This window comes from Pseudophryne corroboree, chromosome 4 (assembly GCF_028390025.1).
Source record: "Pseudophryne corroboree isolate aPseCor3 chromosome 4, aPseCor3.hap2, whole genome shotgun sequence".
Classification (NCBI taxonomy): domain Eukaryota; kingdom Metazoa; phylum Chordata; class Amphibia; order Anura; family Myobatrachidae; genus Pseudophryne; species Pseudophryne corroboree.
The window spans coordinates 170064734-170082736 of NC_086447.1; the positions used below are offsets into that span (position 1 = coordinate 170064734).

The 18003-nt window shown below is 46.0% G+C and overlaps 1 protein-coding gene and 1 pseudogene across 3 annotated transcripts in view; one reads left to right on the forward strand and one right to left on the reverse strand.

Moving 5' to 3' along the window:
• LOC134909100 (alpha-1,4-N-acetylglucosaminyltransferase-like) overlaps window positions 1-18003 on the forward strand; it is a 322027-nt gene that overhangs the window by 145310 nt on the left and 158714 nt on the right. The gene's annotated exons all lie outside the window — the stretch shown is intronic.
• LOC134913747 (5S ribosomal RNA) lies at window positions 15298-15416 on the reverse strand (annotated as a pseudogene).

Here is an 18003-nt window from a genome sequence, read left to right on the forward strand (position 1 = left end):
CTAAGGTGAATTTATTGCACAAAAGATTAGAGAACAGACAGGAAATCTACCCATGTCTGTCCCTATGTCGCAGAGACCTTCAGAGTCTCTCAATGCTCACTATCCAAAATAATAGACACTGATATTGACACGGAGTTTGACTCCATTGTCGACTACGATAATGCAAAGTTACAGCCAAAATGGCAGAAAAGTATTCAATATATGATTATTGTAATAAAAGATGATTTGCATATCACTGATGACTCATCTGTCCCTGACACAAGGGTACACATGTTTAAGGGGAAGAAAGCTGAGGTAAATTTCCCTCCTCTCATGAGGAAAAAGAGCGGGAATCTCCAGACAAGAGACTGCAGTTTCCCACAAAGAATTCTCAGGGAGTATCCTTTCCCTACTAGGGCCAGGATACGATGGGAATCTTCCCTTAGGGTGTCACGTTTGCCCAAAAGGTAGCCCTGACGTAACAGCTATTCTCAGGGATCCTGCAGATAGCGTGCACATTCTGGTACACTACTCAGACCGGCATTTGTGTCGGCATGGGTTAATAGCGCTGTGGCAGCGTGGACAGGTACCTTATCAGCAGAGATTGAGACCCTAGTATGTATATAGATATACATATGTATATATAGAGATATATATATATATATATATATATTAAAGATGCTGTCTTAAGAGATATGTATATATAAAACATGCCCAAAGAGACATGAGTATACTGGGTCCTAGAGCCAAAGCTATGTTGATTTCTGCTTGACGTGTCCTGTAGAATATGCAATGGACAGATGATGCCGACTTAAGAGGCATATGGAAGGCTGAGGATTGTGTGGAGAAGGGTTCTCGGACCTGGTCTCCACAGCTATAGCTGGTAATTCTGATATTTTGCCTTATATTCCTGCACAGCCTAGGAAAGCACGACATTGTCAAATGCAGCCTTTCGAATAAAGAAACAAGAAAGTCCGAGGTGCGTCCTTTCTTGCCAGAGGCGGGGGCAGAGGAAAGAAGCTGCACAACACAGCTAGTTCCCAGGAACAGAAGTCCTCCCCGGCCTCTACAAAAATCCACCGCATGTCGCTGGGGCTCCACAGGCGGAGCTAGGCCCGGTGGGGGCACGCCTTCGTAAGTTCAGCCACAAGTGGGTTCACCCCCTGTTAGATCCCTGGGCAATAGATATTGTGTCTCAGGGATACAAGCTGGACTTTGAGAAGATGCCCTCTCACCGACGGCCCTGCCGGCTTCCCCCCACGAGAGGGAAACAGTGTTAACTGCAATTCACAAATTGTATCTTCAACAGGTGGTGGTCAAGGTTCCCCTCCTTCAACAAGGAGGTGGTTATTATTCGACCATTTTATAATCCCGAAACCGGACTTTTCGGTCATACCCATATTGAATTTAAAATCCCTGAACATATACCTGAAAAGGTTCAAGTTCAAGATGGAATCGCTAAGAGCGGTCATTGCAAGCCTGAAAGGGGGAGATTTTATGGTGACTCGGGACATAAAGGATGCATACCTTCATGTCCCCATTTATCCACCTCATCAGGCGTACCTCAGAATTGCGGTACGGGATTGTCATTACCAATTTCAGACGTTGCCGTTTGGTCTCTCCATGGCTTTGAGAATATTCGCCAAGGTAATGGCGGGAATGATGGTGCTCCTGCGGAAGCAAGGTGTCACTATGTCACTATTATCACGTACTTGGACGATCTCCTCATAAAAGCGAGATCAAGAGAGCAGTTACTGAACAGCGTATCACTTTCTCTGGAAGTGTAATGGCAACACGGCTTGATTCTATATATTCCAAAGTCGCAGTTGGTTCCTACAGCTCATCTGCCTCTCCTAGGCATGATCCTAGACACAGACCAGAAAAGGGTTTATCTCCTGATAGAGAGAGCTCAGGAGCTCGTGACACTGGTCAGGAATCTATTAAAACCAAAACAGGTGTCAGTGCATCACTGCACTCGAGTCCTGGGAAGGAGGGTGGCATCATACGAGGCCATTCCCTTCGGCAGGTTCCATGCGAGGACCTTCCAATGGGACTTACTGGACAAGTGGTCCGGATCACATCTTCAGATTAATCACCCTATCCCCCAGGGCCAGGGTGTCTCTCCTGTGGTGGCTGCAGAGTGCTCACCTTCTCGAAGGTCGCAGATTCGGCATTCAGGACTGGGTCCTGGTGACCACGGATGCAAGCCTCCGAGGGTGGGGGGCAGTCACACAGGGAAGAAATTTCCAAGGGTTGTGGTCAAGGCAGGAGACTTGCCTTCACATCAATATCCTGGAACTAAGGGCCATATACAACGCCCTAAGTCAAGCGGAGACCCTGCTTCGCGACCAACCGGTTCTGATTCAGTCAGACAATATCACCGCAGTGGCTCATGTAAACCGCCAAGGCGGCACAAGGAGCAGGGTGGCGATGGTAAAAGCCACCAGAATTCTTTGCTGGGCGGAGAATCACGTAAGCGCACTGTCAGCAGTGTTCATTCCGGGAGTGGACAACTGGGAAGCAGACTTCCTCAGTAGGCACGACCTCCACCCGGGAGAGTGGGGACTTCATCAAGAAGTCTTCATGCAGATTGCAAGGCGGTGGGAACTGCCACAGGTGGACATGATGGCATCCCGCCTCAACAAAAAGCTGCAGAGATATTGCGCCAGGTCAAGAGACCCACAGGCGATAGCTGTGGACGCACTGGTGACACCGTGGGTGTTCCCGTCGGTCTATGTATTTCCTCCTCTTCCTCTCATACCCAAGGTGCATAATCATAATCATAATCATAAGGAAAAGAGGAGTGAGAACAATACTCTTTGTTCTGGATTGGCCAAGAAGGACTTGGTATCCAGATCTGCAAGAAATGCTCACAGAGGACCCGTGGCCTCTGCCTCTAAGACAGGACTTGTGCAACAGGGGCCCTGTCTGTTCCTAGACTTACCACGGCTGCGTTTGACGGCATGGCGGTTGAACGCCGGATCCTAGCAGAAAAAGGCATTCCGGATGAGATCATTCCTACGCTGATAGAGGCTAGGAAGGATGTGGCGGCTCAACATTATCACCGTATATGGCGAAAATATGTTGCTTGGTGTGAGGCCAGGAATGCCCCTACGGAGGAATTCCAGCTGGGCCATTTTCCTTCACTTTCTACAGTCTGGAGTGACTTTGGGCCTGAAATTGGGTCCCATTAAGGTCCAGATTTCGTCCCTATCCATTTTCTTTCAAAAAGAAATGGCTTCTCTTCCTGAAGTTCAGACGTTGTAAAGGGAGTGCTGCATGTTCAGCCCCCTTTTTTGCCTCCAGTGGCACCTTGGGATCTTAACGTGGTGTTGATTTTCCTGAAGTCACACTGGTTTGAGCCACTCAAAATCGTGTTGTTAAAATTTCTCACGTGGACGGTGGTCATGCTATTAGCCTTGGCTTCAGCTAGGCGTGTGTCAGAATTAGCGGCTTTGTCACATAAAAGCCCCTATCTGGTTTTTCCATATGGACAGGGCAGAATTTCGGACCCGTCCACAATTTCTGCCAAAAGTGGTGTCATCTTTTCATATGAACCAACCTATTGTGGTGTCTGTGGCTACTCGTGACTTGGAGGATTCCGAGTTATTAGATGTGGTCAGGGCTTTGAAGGTTTATGTAGCCAGAACGGCTAGAGTCAGGAAAACTGAGTCGCTGTTTATCCTGTATGCACCCAACAAGCTGGGTGCTCCCGCTTCAAAGCAAACTATTGCTCGCTGGATCTGTAACATGATTCAGCAGGCTCATTCTGCGGCTGGATTGCCGCTTCCAAAATCAGTAAAAGCCCACTCCACAAGGAAGGTGGGCTGTTCTTAGGCGGCTGCCCGAGGGGTCTCGGCATTACAGCTTTGCCGAGCAGCTACTTGGTCAGGTTCGAACACTTTTGCAAAGTTTTACAAGTTTGATACCCTGGCTGAGGAGGACCTTGTGTTTGCTCATTCGGTGCTGCAGAGTCATCCGCACTCTCCCACCCGTTTGGGAGCTTTGGAATCCTCCCCATGGTCCTTACGGAGTCCCCAGCATCCACTAGGACGTTAGAGCAAATAAGATTTTACTTACTGGTAAATCTATTTCTCGTAGTCCGTAGTGGATGCTGGGCGCCCGTCCCAAGTGTGGACTTCTTCTGCAATGCTTGTATATAGTTATTGCTTAAATAAGGGTTATGTTTGGTTGCATCAGGGTTGATCTGATTCTCCGTTGTTGTTCATACTGTTACCTGGGTAAATTTATCACGAGTGATACGGTATGATTGGTGTGACTGGTATGAGTCTTGCCCTGGATTCCAAAATCCTTTCCTTGTACTGTCAGCTCTTCCGGGCACAGTTTCTCTAACTGAGGTCTGGAGGAGGGACATAGAGGGAGGAGCCAGAACACACCAGAATCCAAATTCTTTCTTAAAGTACCCTGTCTCCTGCGGAGCCCATCTATTCCCCATGGTCCTTACGGAGTCCCCAGCATCCACTACGGACTACGAGAAATAGATTTACCGGTAAGTAAAATCTTATTATTCTACTTCTGCACATAACTATACGCTGGAACATGCGATCTTTCTCTAACTAACACCGGAATATTACCCTCAAAATACCCTACAGCTGGATACTAGACATCACCTTCCAACCTTTATCTGACCCTTCCTATCATGCAAAGGCGAATCCCTCTGTCCAGGAACTGTTTAAACTATTAATACTTGCTGTCATGCTGAAAGGGAACTATGGGTACAAAATGCATTATTTGTGTTAAATATGTAATGTTCTAATAACCCTCTACGCGCTCACAAACTCCGCCGTAAATACCCATATCACGCGCATGATCGCCAGAGCGATCCTACGCAAATTGCGGATATGTGCACGCACGGCGGACTGAGAGCACGCGCAGCGGGCATGTGCATGGGGTTAGTACATGGGGCATGTATTACAATATTTTTCGACTTTGACAGTCCACCCTTTGGCAGTCAACAATAACTGCCACTATCTAAACATTAAACAGAAAAATATATAATACAATATCTGTAAAATAATTGGATGGTAGGAGGAGAGGAGTAGGCGGGAAATGTATGACCTAGTGGGATAATAAAAGCATGTATGTATGAAATCCATGTCTGAGGGGCATGTATCATCGTGCCGTACATGTTCTAGATAAGCTTCGAGGTATTGCAAACAAACACTACCGAGCTCTTTTCGGCTTCTTGTTCCAACAAATGGGGTGCACATTTAGTTGATGATACATGGAGGGGGAATATATGTGAATGCTAAAATCACCTGTCGACTATGTGTGTCACAACCTGAAGGTTGTAGAGATGAAGATAAGAAACATATCAAAAATACAATCACATAACATTTGTGCAATCATTCTTGGGTGTTGGTTGAAGTCTTGTCTGGATAGGTGTATCTTTGCTGAAAGTGTTAATAAAGTCTTTTGAGTGTCCATCAAAGTCTTTAGAGTGTCCATCAAAGTATTTTCCGAATGGATGCATAGTTCATCAAAGTTTCTTCCGAATGGATGTATTTTTGCTTGAGGGAAAACAAAGGAGAAACGGGTGAAAGAAACGGACCGTGGAATCATGTCTTATCACAACATTGTCTCAATTGATGGGTCATAAATTAAATCAGTTGTTGTAACAATGCCCCCGCTCCTCAAACTCATCACTTTGGTACCGCGCTTGCGCCGCGTTAAAATTCGAACACATCTAAATATCAAACCAATCATTATGACAACTCCCAGGATACAAAGGAGAAACTTTCCTACACTCACGATAACATTTTGAGCCCATTCTCCTAAACCTGAGAACCAATTGCGTGGGTTCAACCATGAGACCCAGCCGGTCAGTTCATTACTCACAGCAGTAAGGGTAAGGTTGTGTCTCCTTCGGAACTCCCATTTCAAGTGGAAGATATCGTCCATCTTTTGATCTATGACCTCGGTTGGGTCATTAGTGCTGTTTGTAATGTACGTGCAGCACTTCACACCATACTGAGTTGCTAGGGTGACACAATACCCGCCTGTCACCGCTGTGATATAATTTAGAACCATCCTGTGCTGGATCAGTTCCGTTTTGTAAGCTTGCAACTCCCTCCCTGTATACCTGAAGGTGTCATCATACATCTCGGTGATATTATCTATCAGGTTCGCTAGCACATGGATATACCTATAATTTAAAATTCCTCTGGCGGTACGGGTGATATCTAACGCGAGTAGGAATTGAATCCCGGTGGATTCGTGGATCAAATCAGAGGCAGCGTGCTCTGTCCTATCTATAAGGTGTCTCTTAACGATGTGTTCATAGTGAGTGTGAGTGTAAGGAGCTTGAGCATTGCGGTGAACGTCTTTCATCTTATTATGGGTTATGGTCATAACTTCTGGCAACACTCTTCCAATGTAACACAATCCCTCTGAGTTTGGGGCAAGCCACTTATAAGCCTTCCTCCCGCATATGAAATATGCATCATCGGGGAGAACATATGGGACAGAATATGACATTACCATATTGCAAACTTTCCAAGTGAAAAATCCTATCCCTAACTCTCTCATCTGTTCAGTACACTTATCAGGCTGTATGATATGCGCACAGTATCCTGGAGATACTTCTCCAACCCGCATGGTCCTACTTCCTAAAGTATACCTATACCGAAATGCCTCCCACCGTCAGCTATTTGGCGTATAAGTTCAGTGTCTACGGGCATTCTGTCGGCTCTGTGTGAAAATGCTATGGTTTGGTTATTCCATGTCACTTCCCAATTTACCGGCTTTCGGGGATTGGAAATGTTGAAACATACTAAGGATCTATCCACATGATATTGGTGGAGCTTCAAACTAGGGGGCCTAGAAATATTAAATTTCTTGTCCACCGGTCTCCCACCCCTTAATTCAAGTACCTCATCTATTGTTAATGGATACGGTACTAGTCCTGACTTGCTCTGACCTTGAGGTACTTGTGAGCACACCCAGCATTCTGTTTGGTTTAAAACCTTACCCACTAATGAGTGATAATCGCTCAATGGATGACGGTCCATGTTGATAATTAAGGCTGGACTGACATCTCTGGATGCACCCGTCCTCAACTATGTTTTCACAGTTTCTACAAATACAATTTTCCTCAGCCAATAACCCTTCACAGTGCCTCCTAGTTTCTTGACTACCAGATAGTTTTCTGATACTCGCCTTTGCTCGGTGGATGTGTTGCTCTTGGAATTCTACAAATCCGTCCTTGCCATCAGAACCCATTCCAGATCCTTTCTCGACCTCTCTGGTACTCTCACCAAAATAGACTGCTCTGGTCAACAACAGGGTCAACAGGAAAACCCGGAATGCAGTCTCTTGGGGTAAGTCCATCTTGCTAAAGGGAGAAAAAAAGGAGCAAGGAAAGGGGGAGAGGAGGGTAATGGGAGATGGAGAAAATAATAAAAAGGAAAAAGAAATTTGGTGCGACAACCGCCTCTGGTCTTGTAGTTCTCTGTGCTCAGGTGCCGTGACAACAGTCCTGCCTCTCAACCTTCCCGGAACAGGCACTCCAGTGATACGATTTCCTCTACACTCTGCTCTTTGTCACAGGCTTTCTCTGGGTCAGCGACCTTCTTACAGTGGGACGAGTGGACCCAAGTCTCTCTCTCGGCAACCTTCAATGCTGTCGTGCTGGTCAGTAAGACTTGGGCCCTCATTCCGAGTTGTTCGCTCACAAGCTGCTTTTAGCAGATTTACTCACGCTAAGCCGCCGCCTACTGGGAGTGAATCTTAGCTTCTTAAAATTGCGAACGACGTATTCGCAATATTGCGATTACACCTCTCTTAGCAGTTTCTGAGTAGCTCCAGACTTACTCGGCATCTGCGATCAGTTCAGTGCTTGTCGTTCCTGGTTTGACGTCACAAACACACCCAGCGTTCGCCCAGACACTCCTCCGTTTCTCCAGCCACTCCCGCGTTTTTCCCAGAAACGGTAGCGTTTTTCCGCACACACCCATAAAACGGCCAGTTTCCGCCCAGTAACACCCACTTCCTGTCAATCACACTACGATCACCAGAACAATGAAAAAACCGTGAGTAAAATTCCTAACTGCATAGCAAATTTACTTGGCGCAGTCGCAGTGCGAACATTGCGCATGCGCACTAAGCGGAAAATCGCTGCGATGCGAAGAAATTTACAGAGCGAACAACTCGGAATGACCCCCTTGGTACGGTCCTTCCCACCGGTCAATAAGGCAACCTGAGTGTAGAAAATTTCGAATCATTACATAATCCCCAGGTTCAATGTCATGACAATTACTGTCTGGTAGGTCAGGAATCACCAGCTTTAAGTTACTGTTTTGATTCCTCAACTGCTTGCTCATCTTAACCAAATATTTTACAGTTACTTCATTATTGCATTTCAAATCATCCTGGGGGTCAATCATTACATGGGGTTGTCGACCAAAAAGAATCTCAAAGGGTGATAGGTAAAGGGGGGACCTGGGAGTGGTTCTGATGCTGTACAATACAAGTGGCAAAGCTTCTGGCCACAACAATCCAGTTTCAGCCATCACTTTGCTCAGCTTGTTCTTAATAGTGCTGTTTACTCTTTCCACTTTCGCACTCGCCTGTGGGCGGTACGGAGTATGCAGATTACTATTAATTCCCATCAGTTTGCACATAACCTGAAAGACTTCACCTGTAAAATGGGTACCCCTATCGCCCTCAATTATCCTAGGGATACCATATCTGCACACAAATTCCTGCACGATTTTCTTTGCAGTAAACGTAGCAGTATTTGTGGCAGCCGGGAATGCTTCTACCCAATTTGAAAACACGTCAATACAAACTAACACATACTTTAAATTTCTGCAGGGTGGCAACTGTATGAAATCAATTTGTATTACCTGAAAAGGGCCGTCTGTTGGCGGGATATGGGATGGTTCTGTTGGTTTTGATTTTCCAATATTCTTCCTCTAGCAGATAAGACATGTCATTGCTCTCTTACCCGCATGAGAAGAGAATCCTGGCGCACACCAGTAGACTCTCACCAGCTTACACATACCCTCTTTGCCCAGATGAGTCAGACCATGTGCCGCCTCAGCTAAGCTTGGAAGATATGCTCTGGGGGCTACTGGCTTACCCTGTCCAGAGTCCTGAGGACTCCTGGCCATATCCTTTTGACCTCCAGACTGCCTTTTCCTGTGTATAACACAAATTTTGCATTTCACTTAATTTTTGTGTGTTGACGGTATTGAATACCATCAGTTGTGTGATATCTGTCTGTATGGGGGTGCTGGCTGCTGATTTAGCAGCTTCGTCTGCCCGGCTGTTACCAAGTGACACTGGGTCTTGACTGTAAGTGTGGGCTTTGCACTTGATAACAGCCACTCTGTCAGGTTCCTGTATCACTGTTAGAAGTCTTTTGATATGGGATGCATGCGCTACAGGTGTGCCAGCTGCCGTCATGAAATTTCTGAGGCGCCATAGGGCCCCGAAATCATGCACTTCTCCAAAGGCATACCTAGAATCTGTATATATATTGGCTGACTTACCCTTAGCCAATTCACACGCTCTGGTTAGGGCGACCAGCTCAGCAACTTGTGCTGAGTGCGGTGGGCCCAGGGGTTCAGCTTCTATGATACCTTTGTCATCTACGACTGCGTATCCAGTACACAAGTCTCCCAAGTCCGTCTGTCTGTGGCAACTACCGTCAGTGTAAAAAGTAAAATCTACGCCTTCCAGTGGGTTGTCACTAATGTCGGGCCTTGCAGTGAAAGTTTGGTTCAGATATTCCATACAATCATGTGTGTCAGTGTCTGTACAAAATCCTCCTTCACCATCACTCTTATCCTCCACCCTTTGTGCCTGTCCAGGCATACCTGGGAGATACGTTGCAGGATTTAGTGCGCTGCATCTTTTTATGGTGATGTTTACAGGGGCCATTAGTGCTAATTCCCACCTTGTAAACCGTGCAGATGAGACATGTCTGGTTTGGGCATAGTTCAGTAAGGCTGATACTGCATGAGGTGTATGGATGGTCAGGTTGTGTCCCAACACTACATCTTCACTTTTACTCACTAGCAATGCTATCGCTGCAACACTTCGCAAGCATGTGGGGAGAGACCGTGCTACGGTGTCTAGCTGTGCGCTGTAGTAAGCTACCGGCCTGCTGGCATCACCATGTCTCTGTGTTAAAACACCTGCTGCACACCCAGCACTTTCTGTACCGTACAATTCAAAGGGTTTCCCATAATCTGGCATACCTAATGCAGGTGCCTGTGGTAGGCACTGTTTGAGTCTCTCAAATGCCAGTTTATACTCATCTGTGTGCGAAATCCGATCTGGTTTGTTTGAAGAGACCATCTCTTGCAAAGGTAAAGCCAGTATGGAGAACCCTGGGATCCAGTTTCGGCAGTACCGACACATTCCTAGGAAAGTGCGGATCTGCTGCTGGGTTTGTGGCAGAGTCATGTCGCGAATCGCCTGTATTCTATCAGCGGTGAGGTGTCTCAGTCCTTGTGTCAAGCAATGTCCCAAATATTTCACCTTGGTCTGGCACAACTGTAACTTATCCTTTGAAACCTTGTGTCCCGTATTAGAAAGGTGAAACAGAAGCTGTCTCGTGTCTTTCAAGGATGCTTCGAGTGAATCAGAACACAGCAGTAAGTCATCTACATACTGTATTAATACTGATCCGCTCTCAGGTTGAAAGGATTGTAAACAATCATGCAAAGCCTGGGAGAAAATACTTGGGCTGTCAATGAAACCTTGGGGTAGGCGAGTCCAAGTGTACTGTACTCCCCTGTATGTAAATGCAAACAAATATTGGCTGTCTGGGTGCAGAGGGACCGAAAAGAAAGCAGAACAGAGGTCAATGACAGTGAAAAACTTCGCAGTAGGGGGAATTTGCATGAGGATGACAGCTGGATATGGTACTACGGGGAATTGGCTCTCAACTATCTTGTTTATCCCCCTTAGATCCTGCACTAGCCTGTAACCCCTCCCCCCACTCTTTTTCACAGGGAAGATGGGACTATTGGCAGTGCTGGACGTCCTAACTAGGATGCCCTGTTGTAGCAAGCGCTCTATGACTGGGTAAACTCCTAATTCCACCTCTGGCTTCAGAGGATACTGTGGGATTTTTGGAGCTATCCTACCATCTTTTACTTGCACTACTACAGGAGCTACATTTGCCATCAATCCAGTGTCTTGTCCATCTTTGGTCCAGAGGGATTCCGGTATCTGGGAGATCATTTCCTCTACCTTGGATGGACACCTGTCTATAACAGCAGAGTGTGACATTAACCTTTGTGGGGTGTCTAACATATCCTGCACTTCCTGAACGTGATTCTCGGGTATATCTAAGAAGACACCCTTAGGAGTACAATATATGACACACCTCATCTTACACAATAAATCTCTCCCAAGTAGATTAGTCGGAGCCGATGCAGCTAGCAAAAAGGAGTGCTTGGTCTGCAAAGGCCCTATCGTAATCTCAGCTGGTCTACTTAAAGGGTAGTGTTGCACTACTCCTGTTACCCCCATTGCTGAAATTGTTTTACCCGTTGTTTTCATACCTACCATTGAATTTAACACTGACCTGGCCGCCCCTGTATCTACAAGGAAAGGTAGTGTTCTACCAGCTACATCAACTGTAACTTCGGGTTCATTTCCAAGGCTAGCAATCAACTTCACTGGCTGCAAACTACAGGTGTGACCTAACCCCTATTGTATGTTGTGACCCTCCCGCAGCGCGCTGGCAGCTACAATATGTGAGAAGGGTAGCTGAGAATTTCCAGAGGTCTGCCAGTCCCTCCTAGGTGGGTACCTCCTTGTTTCCCCTGCATGTGGCTCGTAATTCCTCCTATGCGGTCCCTGATCCCAATTACGTGTGTTATGCTGTGAGTCATGTTCTGGTCTAGGGGGTCGATATACATTGCTGTTATAATTACAGTTCCGTGCATAATGTCCTTCTCTCTGGCACTTATAACATTTCACTACATACGACTTACCATCAGGGGTCTGGGGTTTAGGCTGATGTGGCTTCGTTGTCAGGGCTTTGATACTTACGGTCATCAGCTTATCCCCCTGTGACTCCCTGTGCTTAATGTTGTTCCGATCGTGCTCAATAGCGGACTCTCTTAATGCAGCCACCGAGATACCTCTCCAGTTAGGTTGAGTGGTTTGTACCCTTGTTCTCAATGCTTCTTTTAATCCGTCCATTAATACGGACACAGCTACCTCTCTATGATGTACATATTCCTTAATGTCCTTGACCCCAGTGTATCTAGCCATTTCCTGCAGTGCTCGATGGAAATATTCAGAAGCGTTTCACTTTCTTTTTGTCTAATGGAAAAGATTTTATTCCACTTGACAACAGTTGGGAACTATACTCCTAATTGCAGGTTGATCTGTCGTACATTCTCCTGATTGTATTCATCAGTGAGAGGTACCTCTGCGTCTAATTTACAATCAGCAATGAATTTCACAGGGTCAATATTAGAGGGCAAACATGCCCATAGCACTGTCCGCCAATCTTTGTTTGTGGGTTCGGTGGCGTTACCTAGTTCTCTAATAAACCTCTGACATGCAGCTAGATCTTTTCTGGGATCGGGAAATTCAGACATAATTGTCCTCAATTCTGTCCGGGACCAGGGACAATGCATAGCAATGTTCCTGACGGGAGTGATTCCCTGAGCGTCAGTCTTCCCATTGGGGACTGCGATCACCCTGACAGGATTTAGTTCAATTACATCATTCTGGGTTGCTTCTACAATGTGAGGTGCAATTGTCTCTGCACAATGTACTGTACCGTACTTACCTGTGGACACGACCTCACCTGTCCCTCCGCTAGGGGCCTTTGCTACTATTCTTACTGGTTGGGCCGTGCCCACTTGTGTGTCTTGTATGATGGCTGCTAGAGAGAGTGCCGATATCGTGCTGGGCTCATCTTCTTGGTCGCAGTCCTGAGGGAAGTTTAAGATGGGATACAACTTGCACGGGTTAGCATTAATACATTTATCAAGTTCACTCTTATCATATATTAGTATGCCATTCTCTGTAGCCACTTTCTCCCCTGTAATATACGGTGGTGGTGGTGCAGTTGCAATCAGTTTCCTGCTAGAGTTGGAACCAGCTGTGTGAGCTAGTTCCCTTTGCATATCACTCTCTCGTTGCCAATAAATGTAAACAGTTTGAGTGTCTGATCCTTTCTTTTCTGGATTTTAACAGACATATCCTAATCCTTAAATTCTGCAACACCTCTGGATTAAAACTGCCTACCTTAGGGAATGGTTCCCTATCTTCCGCAGTCATACGTTCCCATTCATTGCAGAAAACCTCTGTGTGTGAGCCATATTTCTCACACATTATGTACCTCGCCGACCCCTTGGGCCGCGGAATATCAACCTGAACCCTGGTTGATCGTCCCTTACTTGAGCAGCTGGCCCCCATCTTTTGCAGGTATTGCCTTCTCAGCTAATTCCTACAAAAAACCAAAATACTCAGTGGTAAGGCAACGGTGAAAGTTCTCCGAGCACGCTCACCAACTCACGCCCACGTTGGCCAATACACCTAAGCACTGTTGTCAGCGCCGGTCGTACCCAACCTCGGGCCCCTATGTAACCTCTATTTACTGAGAGTGTGTGGGAGTGACTTACCCTTCCCAGTAAATATTGGTCGTTGGAGATTTCCTGAGTGACCAGCGAAACTCCCTTAAAACAAAAAAATTGTTACACAAATCACGTTGCGTGTACTACACCTAGCGCCAATGATCCCGCGATATTTACGCAAATGTCATAACAGGGTATAACGGTGGTCTAAGTATTGCACTCACGAACGCGCGGTACAATCGCACAGCGTATAGGTAACTGTTACTTATCCGCCTTGCGACCAATGGAATCGGGTTTTTTTCAGGCTGCGAAACCTCAGCCGGAGTGTATCTGAACGGGCCTATATGGGTATTACGCCAACCCCCGGGGCTGCGCTCTCTACACAAAACCTCGCCGACCTTTTAGGGCATGGTATTCAGAGCTTTGCGTGACTTTGTCAGCGGTTTTCTGACTTCGCTGACCTCTTGGTCTGCTGTTATACTAATTGCTCCTTTATACCTTAATCAATGTTAACGTGAGTAAGCCACTCTCACGCCACCAAGTGTCCACTCACCTGGTGTCTCCTACGGGATCCCGAATTCCCTGGGTCCACAAAACCTTTGTTTGCACACTCACGCTTGTTCACTCATATACTCTTTGGTTTTTCTGTACAGAAAATTAACTTTCATTCAGATAAAACAGAATAATTCCAGAGGTGATACAGTAAAGAAGGTATTTAAACTAAATATTGGAAAACTGATCAATTTGTGCTATTATCGCGTGGCTACCGTCTCGCGCCTAAACTAAAACAATGCTATTGTGTGATTTGTATTTAGTGGGCGTACCTGTACGCACGTTGCGTAAACACGCCACGTGTGTAGGCCTTTACGTTGCGTACGCAGTCCCGAACGCTGTCCGAGACACGTGTACAAAGGCCGTATGTCCGCAGTACTACAAATCCCACACTTCTATAAATGTAAGCGATATTTAACTATAATCACTTACTTAACACAACACACAGTTTCTACTGTATAAACCTTTACAACTAGGCCAGGCTGCGTGTGCGTCTTACACTTACTTCCTTAACTGTTAACTCTATATTTTAACTAAATAGCAACAAATTTTCTCAGTACAGGTCAAAATGAATCTAGTAATCAATGCTTATGGCAATAATGCGAGCAGATATGCAAAGTACAAAATACAGGTGTATGCGTGTGTTGCGTGCGCATTTGGCGCCAAACAAAAAATTTGCAGATTCTAAAAATAGCTTTTGCGTTCTTACCTTACGGATCCCTCCAGCATCCCTTCAAACCATTGTACATGCACAAGAAGGGAAGTATGACTCTTGTTTGGGCGCACTCTTAATATGATATCTAAGTGTTGATAGATAGGTGATAAGCCTAACAATCAAGAAAGTAGTCTTTATTCCTGCTCTTTAGGATACTTAGAGACTCAGCATGATCTATAGGACATATGTCTGAAAAAATGAAATGTTCAGATCTTAGTTATGCCTGGATAACCGCATATTGGAAGGTAGCTACATCTTAAGCTGCTTCCGTCTGCCAAAGATCTGTACAAACTGTGTTTGTATTAATGCACCCTTCGTTGGGTTGAGTGAGTGGGTGGGAAAGCCCACACACTATAGGAAATTCTGATAATCGACCACTGTCATGGGTAGATCGTGACGAATGAGGATTCAAAGGTAATGAATTAGAGTATAAGTGGTGATGCTGCTGTTGGTGTTCTTCTAACAGGGAAGGAAAACCTCCTACTCCACTGGGTATTCCCTAGAGGTCGCCCATCTAGGTACTGACCCAGCCCATCTTCGTTTAGCTTCCAAGATCGGACGAGATTGGGCGTGATCGCAGGGGTATGGTCGTAGAAAGGTTTGACCCTGTGCCACCAATGAGAGTGCACCGAAAACGGAGGGATAGAGTCCTCTTCAGAAAAGAATTAAGGATAGGACTGGGTGGTAGCTGCGGTTAGATGGAGGTTGCATGCGGCTGGCCGGGAGAGCCTCTTTGCTGCCCGGGTCACAGCAGCTGCGTGTGACGTCTCGCAGTCGCCGTGGCCCGCCCCCCCCCCCCCCAACGTTCCAGCCATGCCTGCATTGGCCGGACCGCGCCGCCGTCCAGCCCCCCTCACCAGTGCACTGCAGCGCCGGCTCATGCGCAGTTCCGACCCGATCGCTGCGCTGTTAGAAACTGCAGCGAGCGATCGGGTCGGAATTACCCCCTGTATACAGTACCATTTTCTGCACATACGTTAAAGGGGGATGTAGTTCTGTGACCGGTGGTCACAATACCTACCTCTACATCCCACCCACTTACAATCCCGACAGTCTGCATGCTGACTAGCAGGCACTATTCCCACTACTGGGTGTCCACAACACCCAGAGATTGGGAATAGAACTCGGGGTGAACACAGCTCGCCACCAAGCCCACAGCGCGGCGAGCGCATCAAGCCCGCAAGGGGCATGTTGCGCTCTCCCCTCCACCGGCATACCGCCGCTGGGATCCCACTGTCGATATGGTGACTGGCGGTCTCCTGACTGCCAGTCACCCATACCCAACCCGTTAAAGGAGGTAATCCTGCCTGTATTATTTCAAACATTTTAATATTGTCCCATGCGGACGATGCACTGCCTGGTAAAGGGCTCAGTCTCATTCTACACTCTGGCATCTCTTGCACAAAATACTTCCTGGGGACTAGCGCTCTAGAAGCAAAAACCAGCATCACAAAGTACCATGGAAAGTCCCACCAGTAAGTAACATAGTATCTAAGGTTGAAAAAAGACAATTGTCCATCAAGTTCAACCTATTTGTGGTCTCCTATGCACGATTATTTCGTATAAAATTTTGACTGAAGTTGATGACTGCTGTTACGTTTTACCCCTATTTTTTATAATAACCATAGTGCGTGTCGTGACTATGCCCCGTAACCCTGGATATCCTTATCCATTAGGAATTTATCTAGCCCATTCTTAAAGGTTTTGACTGAGTCGGCCATTACAACTCCCTCAGGCAGGAAATTCCAAACACGTATCGTCCTTACCGTAAAAAAGCCTTTACGCTGTATTGTGCGGAATCTCCTCTCCTCTAACCTGAGCGAGTGTCCACGAGTTCTCTGTGTTGATCTAACCAAAAACAGGTCCTGCGCAAGATCTGTATATTGTCCCCTTATATATTTGTAAATGTTGATCATGTCCCATCTTAATCTCCTCTTTTCCAGTGTAAACATGCCTAATCTTGCAAGCCTTTCCTCGTATTCCAGCGTCTCCATACCCTTAATTAGTTTGGTCGCCCGCCTCTGAACCTTTTCTAGCTCCAGGATATCCTTTTTGTAGTAAGGTGCCAAGAATTGTACACAGTATTCAAGGTGAGGCCTCACAAGTGATTTATATAACGGGAGTATAATACTCTCGTCCCTAACATCAATTCCCCGTTTTATGCATGCTAATATCTTATTAGCCTTCTTTGCTGCAGTCCTACTTTGGGTACTACTGCTTAGTTTGCTATCTATGAGGACACCTAAGTCATTTTCCAGTACAGAATCCCCTAATTTTACCCCATTTAGTAGGTAGGTGTTATTTTTGTTCTTGTTACCACAGTGCATTACCTTACACTTGTCTGTATTGAAGCGCATTCTCCATTTCGCTGCCCAAGCTTCTGATTTAACTAAGTCATTCTGAAGTGACTCAGCATCCCCCTCCGCATTTATAACTTTACACAATTTGGTATCATCTGCAAAAATTGACACCATGCTCTCTAGACCTTCTGTTAGGTCATTAATGAAAATATTGAACAATAGCGGTCCTAATACTGAGCCTTGCGGCACACCACTTAGCACTTTAGTCCAATTAGAAAAAGATCCATTAACCACAACGCGCTGCTCCCTATTATCTGACCAGTTTTTGACCCAAGTGCATATTGTGCTTTCTAGCCCTGTTTCTTGTAGCTTGTAGATAAGTCTCATGTGTGGTACAGTGTCGAATGCTTTGGCAAAATCTAAAAAGATTACATCCACCTCTTTACCCTGATCAAGGTTTGCGCTTTCTGTTTCATAAAAGCCAAGTAAGTTGGTTTGACAGGATCTGTCCTTTATAAACCCATGTTGATTCCTTTTAATTACCTTATTGACTTCAAGGAACTTCTGAATACTATCTCTTAGAATACCTTCCAATACTTACCCCACTATAGATGTAAGACTAACTGGTCTATAATTACCTGGTTCAGCTTTACTTCCCTTTTTGAATATAGGCACTACTTCCGCTATACGCCAGTCTTTGGGAACCATACCTGATATTACTGAATCCTTAAATATCAAAAATAGCGGTTTTGCAAGCTCAGAGTGAAGCTCCATCAGAACCCTTGGGTGAATACCATCGGGACCTGGTGACTTATTAATCTTTAAATGTTTTAATCGGTCACAGACTACTTCCTCGCTTAAATAAGTACCTATCAGTTGGATA